The sequence below is a fragment of the Equus asinus genome, chromosome X (assembly GCF_041296235.1).
Source record: "Equus asinus isolate D_3611 breed Donkey chromosome X, EquAss-T2T_v2, whole genome shotgun sequence".
In the NCBI taxonomy this organism is placed as follows: Eukaryota; Metazoa; Chordata; class Mammalia; order Perissodactyla; family Equidae; genus Equus; species Equus asinus.
In genome coordinates, this window is record NC_091820.1 from 42,843,429 (window position 1) to 42,852,684 (window position 9,256).

Genomic DNA, 9,256 nt, shown 5'->3' on the forward strand with positions numbered 1-9,256 from the left:
CAAACAATAACACAGAGCAATAATCTTTGAAATCTAAAGCAATGTCAGTTCAATGTCTCAAATAACCTTCACGATGAACCTCTTAAATTGGTTTTCTTTACCCATAAAACAGATGAAGCAACTGAGGTTGCAAGATGTTAACAACTTTCCCAAAATTGCAGAGCCAGTAAGATTTTCCAGGCTGGGGCAACTGTGGTGTAATTGTTAAGGATGCAAAAAAATGGAGCAGCAGGGGCTGGCCCCGTGGCCGAGTGGCTAAGTTCGCGCACTCCGCTGCAGGCGGCCCAGTGTTTCGTTGGTTCGAATCCTGGGCGCGGACATGGCACTGCTCATCAGACCACGCTGAGGCAGCGTCCCACATGCCACAACTAGAAGGACCCACAACGAAGAATATTCAACTATGTACTGGGGGGTGTTGGGGAGAAAAAGGAAAAAAATAAAATCTTTAAAAAAAAAATGGAGCAGCATTAGAGGAGAAGATAATCAGTTGGACTTAGTATCCCAGTGAGTGGTGTCAATGGGATATTCAAATGGTGATTGCTCGGGAATAAGTGGAAATTCTTGTTTTGAAGTTCAGAAAGTAGGCTAAGAACAGAAATTGACCTCAAGGTAACATTTGAACCATGAACTAGATAAATCACTCAGGTGGGTATTAGTGGAGAGGAGAATTGAGGCCATGAAGGAAAAGGATGCCAGGGTAGGAGTGGATCCTATAACATGATGAAGACTAAGGGAAGAAAGAATTTTAAGGAAGAGTTGCTCATTTGTGTCAGATACTACTGAGGGGTCCTGTGGAGTGAGGAACAAGACCTTTGAAATAAAATGGACCTTTGGAGTCTTTACTGCTAGCATGGAGCCCCTCAGCAGTTTGACAGAGTAGTAAGTGATGTAACTAAGTAACTAGCCCTATTTCTTACCTAAATAAGGAAGAGCTAATTTTAGAACAATAATGAAGCACATAACACATTTTGTTAGAGAGTTTGTTTTTCTTCTTAAATATAAGTCCTTTTTTTCTCAAATGTTCTCCAGACTGCTTTGAATGCTTGCATTTTTAATTTTGTGTATAAAATGATTTTTCATTATCTTTATGGAGTAACTCACTGACAGAAGAATGTATTTAAAAAGAAAAGGGCTAGATAAAAATCTTTAGTTTTTTGTTACGCTAATAAAGTTATTCTTAAAGTGATTTTTATAAAGTTCAAAAGGTGCTTAAATTTAGAGCTGAGAGTCTTTTTTCTTTCGTCATCTTTTTATAAACCAAAGATTGTACTGATTTATGCCTTTGATGAGATGTACAGCATGTTGCAAGACAACGATGTCCTCTCAACGCTTTGAAGATGATCATAAAATGGCGGAAACGATGCCAAAAAAGATTATTCACTAAAATTAGCACATATCTAGTGGTTCATTAGTTTGAATTTACACTATGAAATTATTTAGAATTGGTTGACTGGGTATTTTTATAATGGCTAAAGATGTTCTTAACTCTAATTGAGCTTTAGAATTGCCTGGGGAGTTGGGGTTCGTTTTTTCCCCTGAGGCTGTCTCCTTAATTGGGTAATATTTTTGGGAGAAGGGGATGTGCCATGTTGTTGTGTTTCTAAAAAATAGACGATTTTTTAGAGTAGTTTTAACTTCACAGCAAAATTGAGCAGAAAGTACAGAGAGTTCCTATATTTCGCCTGTCCCCACACATGCACAAGCCTGCCCCCCGTGATATCAACTACCAGAGTGGTACATTTGTTACAATTGATGTACCTACATTGACCTTATTATCACCTAAAGTCTATAGTTTACATCAGGATGGACTCTTGGTATTGTACATTCTATGAGTTTGGACAAATGTAAAATGATATGTGTCCATCATTATAATACATACAGACTATTTTCACTGTCTTAAAAATCCTCCATGCTCCATGTATTCATCCCTTTTCTATTCCAACCCCTGGCAACCACTGATCTTTTTACCGTCTCCATAGTTTTGCCTTTTCCAGAATGTCATACAGTTGGAATCAAATCGTATGTCGACTTTACAGATTGTCTTCTTACACTTGGTAATGTGCATTTTAAAAAAAATTTCAGCTTTATTGTGGTATTATTGACATATAAAATTGTAAAGTATATGCATTTAAGGTTCCTCCATGTCTTTTTATGGCTTGATAGCTCATTTCTTCTTAGCATTGAATAATATTCCATTGTCTGGATGTACCACAGTTTACTTATTCATTCACCTACTGAAGGACATCTTGGTTGTGTCCAACTTCTGATGATTATGACGAAAGTTGCTGTAAACATCCGTGATCAGGTTTTTTTGTGGGCATAAGTTTTCAACTCCTTTGGGTAAATAGCAAGGAGCATGATGGTTGGATTGTATGGCTAGATTATGTTTAGCTTTGTAAGAAACTGCCAAATTGTCTTCCAGAGTGGCCATACTATTTTGCATTCTTACCCACAATGAATGACAGTTCCTGTTGTTCCACATCCTCACCAGTATTTCGTGTTGTCAGTGTTCTGGATTGTGGTTCTTCTAATAGATGTGCAGTGGTATCTCATTGTTGTTTTAATGTGTATTTATTTCCCTGATGTCGTATGATGTGGAGCATCTTTTTATATGCTTATTTGCCATTTGTATGTCTTCTTTGTTGAAGTGGCTGTTCAGGTCTTTTGCCCATTTTTAAATCAGGTTGTTCATTTTCTTACTGTTGAGTTTAAGACTTCTTCATATATTTTGAATAACAGTTTTTTGCAGATGTCTTCTCCTAGTCTGTGGCTTTTCTTTTCATTCTCTTGACGTTGTCTTTCATGGAGAAGAAGTTCTAATTTTAAGGAAGTCCAGCTTATCAATTAATTATTTAGTGGATTGTGCCTTTGGTATTGTACAGGAAACCTTTATTTTTTACTTATTTATTTTTATTTCTTGTCTTCTCATTCTTTTTTCCAGCTTTATTGAGACATAATTGACATATACCATTGTATAAGTTTAAGGTGTACAATGTGTTGATTTGAAATATTTACATATTACAAACTGATGACCACCATAGCATTCGCTAACATCTCCATCATGTCACATAATTACCATTTCTTTTTGGTGGTAAGAACGTTTAAAATCTACTCTCTTTGCAACTTTCAAGTATTATTAACTATAATCACCAGGCTGTACATTAGACCCCCAGAACTCATCCATCTTATAATTGGAAGCTTGTACCCTTTGACCAGCATCTCTCCATTTCCCCCATACCCCAATCCCTGGTAACCACTACTCTACTTTCTAAGAGTTTGGCTATTTAGATTCCACATATAAGTGATATCATATGGTATTTGTCTTTCTCTGTGTGACTTATTTCACTTAGCATAATGCCCTCAAATTTCATCCATGTTGTCCCAAATGGCAGGATTTTCTTCTTTCTCATGGCTGAATAATATTCTATTCCATATATATTCCATGTATATATATATATATATATATATATATATATATATATTACATCTTCTTTATCAATTCATCTGTTGATGTGCACTCAGATTGTTTCTATGTCTTGACTATTGTGAATAATGCTACAATGACCATGGGAGTGCACATGTCTTCTTGAGATCCTGTTTCCATTTTCTTTGGATAGATATCCAAGAGTGGGATTGCCGGATCATATGGTAGTCCTATTTTTAATTTTTTGAGGAACCAAGGGGAGATTTAAAAAATACCAAATGCCCACTCTCCACCCCTAAAGAATCTGCTTTAATTAGACTGTGCAAGGCCTGGGTATCAGCATTTTAAAAACTCTTTCTTCAGTTCTAAATTTGAGATGCACAAGTCTAAAGCCGTAGTTCAATCTCTCTGGTTTTAGGCAATATCTTTCTATGATTAAAAAGCAAAACCAAAAGTGTTATTTGTTTTTCTAGTGAAAACTCACTATCCTGGTTCTCCTCCTATCTCTCTGACCTCTTCTTTTCAATCTCACTCAATGTAGGTGAGCTGCAGGGCTCCATCCCTGTTCCTCATCTTTAGCAGGATTCTCTCCCCTGGTGATCTCAATAAGCCACATGGCTTTAAATATCCTCCATAGGTTGACAACCTCCAAATGTATAGCTCCAGATCTGAAATTGCCCTCAAAATTCAGACTTGTGTATCATACCATCTTCTACATTTCAACTTGGACGTCTTATAAGAATGTCAAACTGAACCTGTTCCAAACTGAACTTAATGATTCCAGCCCCACCCCTCATCAAACCTGTGCTTCCCTCAGTCCACCATGGGGCAGGAATCATCCTGGAGTCTTCTTTTTGTCACCTCTCACATCCAGTTCAGGAGAAAGTCTTGTATATTCTACCCCCAAAATACCTCCGAAATCTGTCGACTTTACTCCACCTGCACTACTTCAACCTTAGTGCAAGCCACCACTTTCTCTTGCCTGGGAGACTTCAGTGACCTCTCTCCTTTGACTCTTTGTCCCTTCGCACTTCCTCATCTATCCATGATCCTTCACTACACATGAGCCAGAGTGAGCTTCTAAAAATGTAAATTATTGCTTTAAACTTACCCATGAATTCCCATCCAATTGCAAACAAAACTATATTAGTTTCCTAGGGCTACTGTATCAAAGTACCAAAAACTGGGTGGTTGAAAACAACAGAAATGTATTGCTTCACAGTTCTGGAGGCCTGAAGTCTGAAATCCAGGTTTTAGCAGGGCCATGTTTTCTTTGATGGCTTTAGGGGTGAATCCTTCCTTGTCTCCTCTGGCTTCTGTTGTTCGTCAGCAATCCTTGGCCTTCCTTGGTCCAGTCACATGACTCCTTTCCCTGTGTGTCTTCATATTATCTTCCCTCTGTCTGTCTCTGTGTCTAAAATTCTCCTGTTTATAAGGACAACAGTCTTATTGGATTAGGGCTCACCCTAATGACATCATTTTAATTTGATTATTTCTGTAAAGACATGATTTCTAAATAAGGTTTCATTCTGAGGTACTGGAGGTTAGGATTGCAACATATCTTTTTTGGAGGGGACACAATTCAACCAATAACAAAAACCCAAACTCCCTACACTGGCCAATAAAGCTTTATGTGGTATATATGGCAACTGCTTTCATCTCTGACCACACCTTCTGCCACTTGCTCCTCTCATTCTGTTCCAGCCACCTTGGCATTTCTGATTACCAGGTTTGCTCTTAGCCTATTAACTCATCTTCTTCCTCCACTACTTCAGATACTCTCTCGTTACTGTTTCATTTTCCTGATAGCATTTGTCCCTCTCAGAAGTCACCTGGGTATATATTGTCTCTCTTGCTGTGGCACATACTACTGGTTATCTACCCAACTAATCTTCGTCCTCTTTTATCACTAAGAATCTGACTATGTCTAGTCCGCCGTGCACCCAGCCTCAGGGCATGGATCATGACTGGGCCAGGCCAGTCATAGCAATTGTGTTTCCTTTTGCAGAGATTACTGTTGGGGTGGGAATGTGGCCAAGTTCTGGTCACTGGGGTGCAAGGGGAAACCCTTGGGCTTTCTGGAAAGATTTTCCTCCTGATTGAAGAAGCAGACAAAGAACAAGTACTTTTCTCCTTCCTTCTTGACTTCTGAATTTAGATGTGATTTCTAAAGTTCCACCAGCTATCTTCTATCCATGAATTGACCTGCCAGAGAAGAAAAGAAGCCAACAATGCTGAGCTTGATGGAAGCGGAAGGAGCTTGAGTTTTGATAATGCCACGGCCACTGTACCAACCCTAGAACTATCTACTTCCTGATTGAGCGCCATAAATGTCCTTATGTTTTAAGCCATTGATACTCAAGTTTTTTGTGATTTGCCTTGAAAGCATCCTTACTGACATACTTCTCCACCATCACCATGGAAACTTTGTCTGTTTTATCCAATGCTGGAGCCCTTGAATGAGAATAACATCTGACAGGTAGGAGACACTTAAAGAATATTCGTTAATTGAATGTATGAATAAATGAAAGTACCTATTTGAACCCCAGCACGCTACTTATCTTTGCTTCTCTGCCTCAGTTGTCTTCTTCCACTTACATAATCTCTCCTTTGTCTCAGACTGCCTTACCACCCTATTCTCTCCTTATCTGGCCCCAGCTCCTAGCCTGACTCCTCTGTTCACCATATCCTCCTGGCTCACATAGCTTAGGTTTAGGCTCAGCCAAATGTCTGATTATGTGTTGCCCCACAAACTCACCCTTGTCCTCTGGTTCCCATTCTGTGCCTTTAAAGCTCAGACCCAATGGAATTCTCCTGGATGAACGACCTCCAATCTCATTGTATCTTTTGCTTTTCTTGTGGCCCTGATCATGTTCTAGCTTGCAGTGTCTCCATAAGAGAACATTTATTTCTTCTCTACAGTATCATAAACACCTTAAGAACCGGATTCATGTCCTACTTTTATTTGTGCCCCTCCCAAATAGCAGATCATTACTATAAGAGAATTGCTCAGTGAATTTCTGTTGAATAGGGGCAGCATGGAATAGTGGCTAAACCATGGTACTTTGGAGTCAGGAAACCAGAGCTCATATCTGCCATTTGCTTGCTGTGTCAAGCACAAGGAAGTCACCTAACCTTGCAGAGCCTCAGTTTCTCCATTTATAAAAGAGAGAATAATAGTATTTACCTCATAGGCTTGTTGTGTATCTCTCTAAAAGAGACAATACATATAGAATATTTGGCACAGATTCCCATAGAGAGTAAGCACCCATTAAATAGTTGCTATTATTATTAATAGGTATTTTTAGGTGAATATTATCATATTTATGAGGATGATAAAGGTTAGCATTCTCAAGATAATTATAAACCATGCCTATCAAACTACATTGGTATGTTGGGATTTTGCATACACACACACACACACACACACACACACACACACACACATCTGTATCCATGATGTCAAATATTACTGCTTTTCAGTGGGCATCTTGATAAGTACCAATACATAAGAACTATGGATCTTGCTATATACCCACATAGGAATTTTCCACTTTTGAAATGTTATAGCAGAGACTATAGCTGACTGACATTGAATCTAAAAACATTTGTTTGTTTTGGAAAGTAGCTAGGAGGAAGTAGAGGCTACATTTCCATTTGTATGTTAATGATGTTAGTTCCCCTATATTTGGAAAATGTAGTGTTCAGGTCAGGTTGCCAACCTTAAAAACTGTCTCTAGCTAATTAAAGCAGAAAGGAATTTATTGGAGAGATCTTAGTGGGCGTGGTGATTGGGGGCAGTTCACAGAGTCACCAGGAAACCTGGAGATTCAGGCTCATTAAATGATGATGAACACAAATGTAGCCAAAAAGACCAGACTGCTAAGGATGCTTTCTTGGACCCTGTGTTCCCAGGACACCCACCGTCACGTGGCTGGGCTCTGTTGCCCCCAACATTGGCTGCTATAACCTCCAGGCTCTCGATTCCAAAGTGACCTCTGAATGTCTGCATGCCTTGGCCACTCCTCCTGCATGGCATATCTGGTGAGCCAGGCTTGATTGCACCTTGCTCTCCAGCAGCCCTGAGGAGGGCAGAGGAAACACCTGCTCCTTTCAGGTTCTGCAGGGAGGAGGCAGGTCCTGCCTCCCACCTGCCTTGGGATTACCCAGCCCTCCAGGGGTGTTTAGATGCTGGGTGACTCCTATAAATATCCACTAGAGCTACCAAGAGAGAGGCAACCTGAAAAAAGTACCAGAAATGAAAGGAGTGGCGCCTTGAAGGATTTCCCGTCAAGCTGACAGACATCTCTTTCTCCAAACTCTTTCCATCCTGAGTGCATATGAAATAATAGCAGGAGTATTTTCATCCTTTTTGCATGGATAGAAATTTAAAGGGAGCCCTTCTTTCTCAGCAATGGTAACGATGGCCAGTAACCACATGTGACACAGTAACCTTTCTAAAAAGCATGGTGCTGTGATGAAAAGAGTTACTGTTGCCAGATACCTATTGGTAGGCTCAGAAACAAGTCCCCTGGAGCCCAACGGGCGGAGGCAAAGCCTCCCTTTTGAAAGGGGCAGCAGATGGTATTCTTCGCCACCCCTGACAGAATAACGGCTGGAGGAAGCAGTGGGGCTCCATCTGGGAGACAGCCTGTCTTCTGTGGCCAAGCAGTCAATATGTTTGCAATCTTTACACTTTCTGTGGTGCTCTTGCAGAAGGGCAGATTGTAGAAGGCTGGAAAATTCCAACCAGGAAGAACCACACCATTTCATGTTACTTCAGAGCAGATAGAGTGACTCTGAGAACCCAAAGGAAAAGATAGCAGGGTGGAGTGGTGAACATATGTTGAGAAAGCCACAAATCATTTATTAGGAGAAATGAAACGGTGGATGGACATCAAGCTCTGATACTTGAATATGTTGGTGGCCAAAGAGTTTATTCTCCCTCCCAATCTGATCCACAAAATTGAGCCAGAAAATGTGTTCACGGCTATTTCCATGGCTCTTACTCAGCTACAAGTCATTTCCCCTTTCAGATTATTTCCATTTTTCAGGCCCAATTTCCATTTGCTTTTTGATCTTCTGCTTTTAAGACATTTAGCCAATATCATCGGCCAAGTGCCAGGTTTTCTTTCAAGGCTTTGAACTTGTCATTTATCCTTTATCCTTGCAAGTGGATTCTGTTTGTGACTGGCTAGCCCCAGGTAGACAGGATTTTCCTAGTGGAGTAAAAGAAAAGAGGCTTCTTATTAAAGAGTGGAGATAAAACTGAACATTTTAACACACCTCCTGTAAACATCAGTGACTGTTTGGACTAAAGGTTCTGTGGAAAAGTAATAATGTGATTACCAATTTATTAATAAATAATAAATGATGTGATACAGCTGAACATGACAGTTTCAGCATCACTGATTATATTGGGCTCCCAAGAGAAATTCCTTCTTAAGTTTTATGATGTATTTACTCTTCTGTGAAATATTGTTTTTTCATATTTTCAGTTTAATTCTTCATCAGTGTTAATAAAAATCCTCATGCTGGGGCTGGGTCTATCTGACATAAAAAAATGTTATAAATGGTTCAATGGTTCTTTGTGTTTTCCCCCCAAATTGCTGATGGTTTTCTGTCTTAATTTTAAGCTTTTAAGGGCAAGAATTATGAAATATTTCCCTTTATATTCCCACAGCTCCTAACAGTATTATCCAGCTAGCAAGCACTCAGACCACACACATAGTTACCTTTGCCATTTTTCTACTAGCTGTGGTGCATTGGGTTGGCCTTACCTGTTAGTTTCGCACTCACATATCTCAAGGAGTCAAGGACTACACTGTCTTG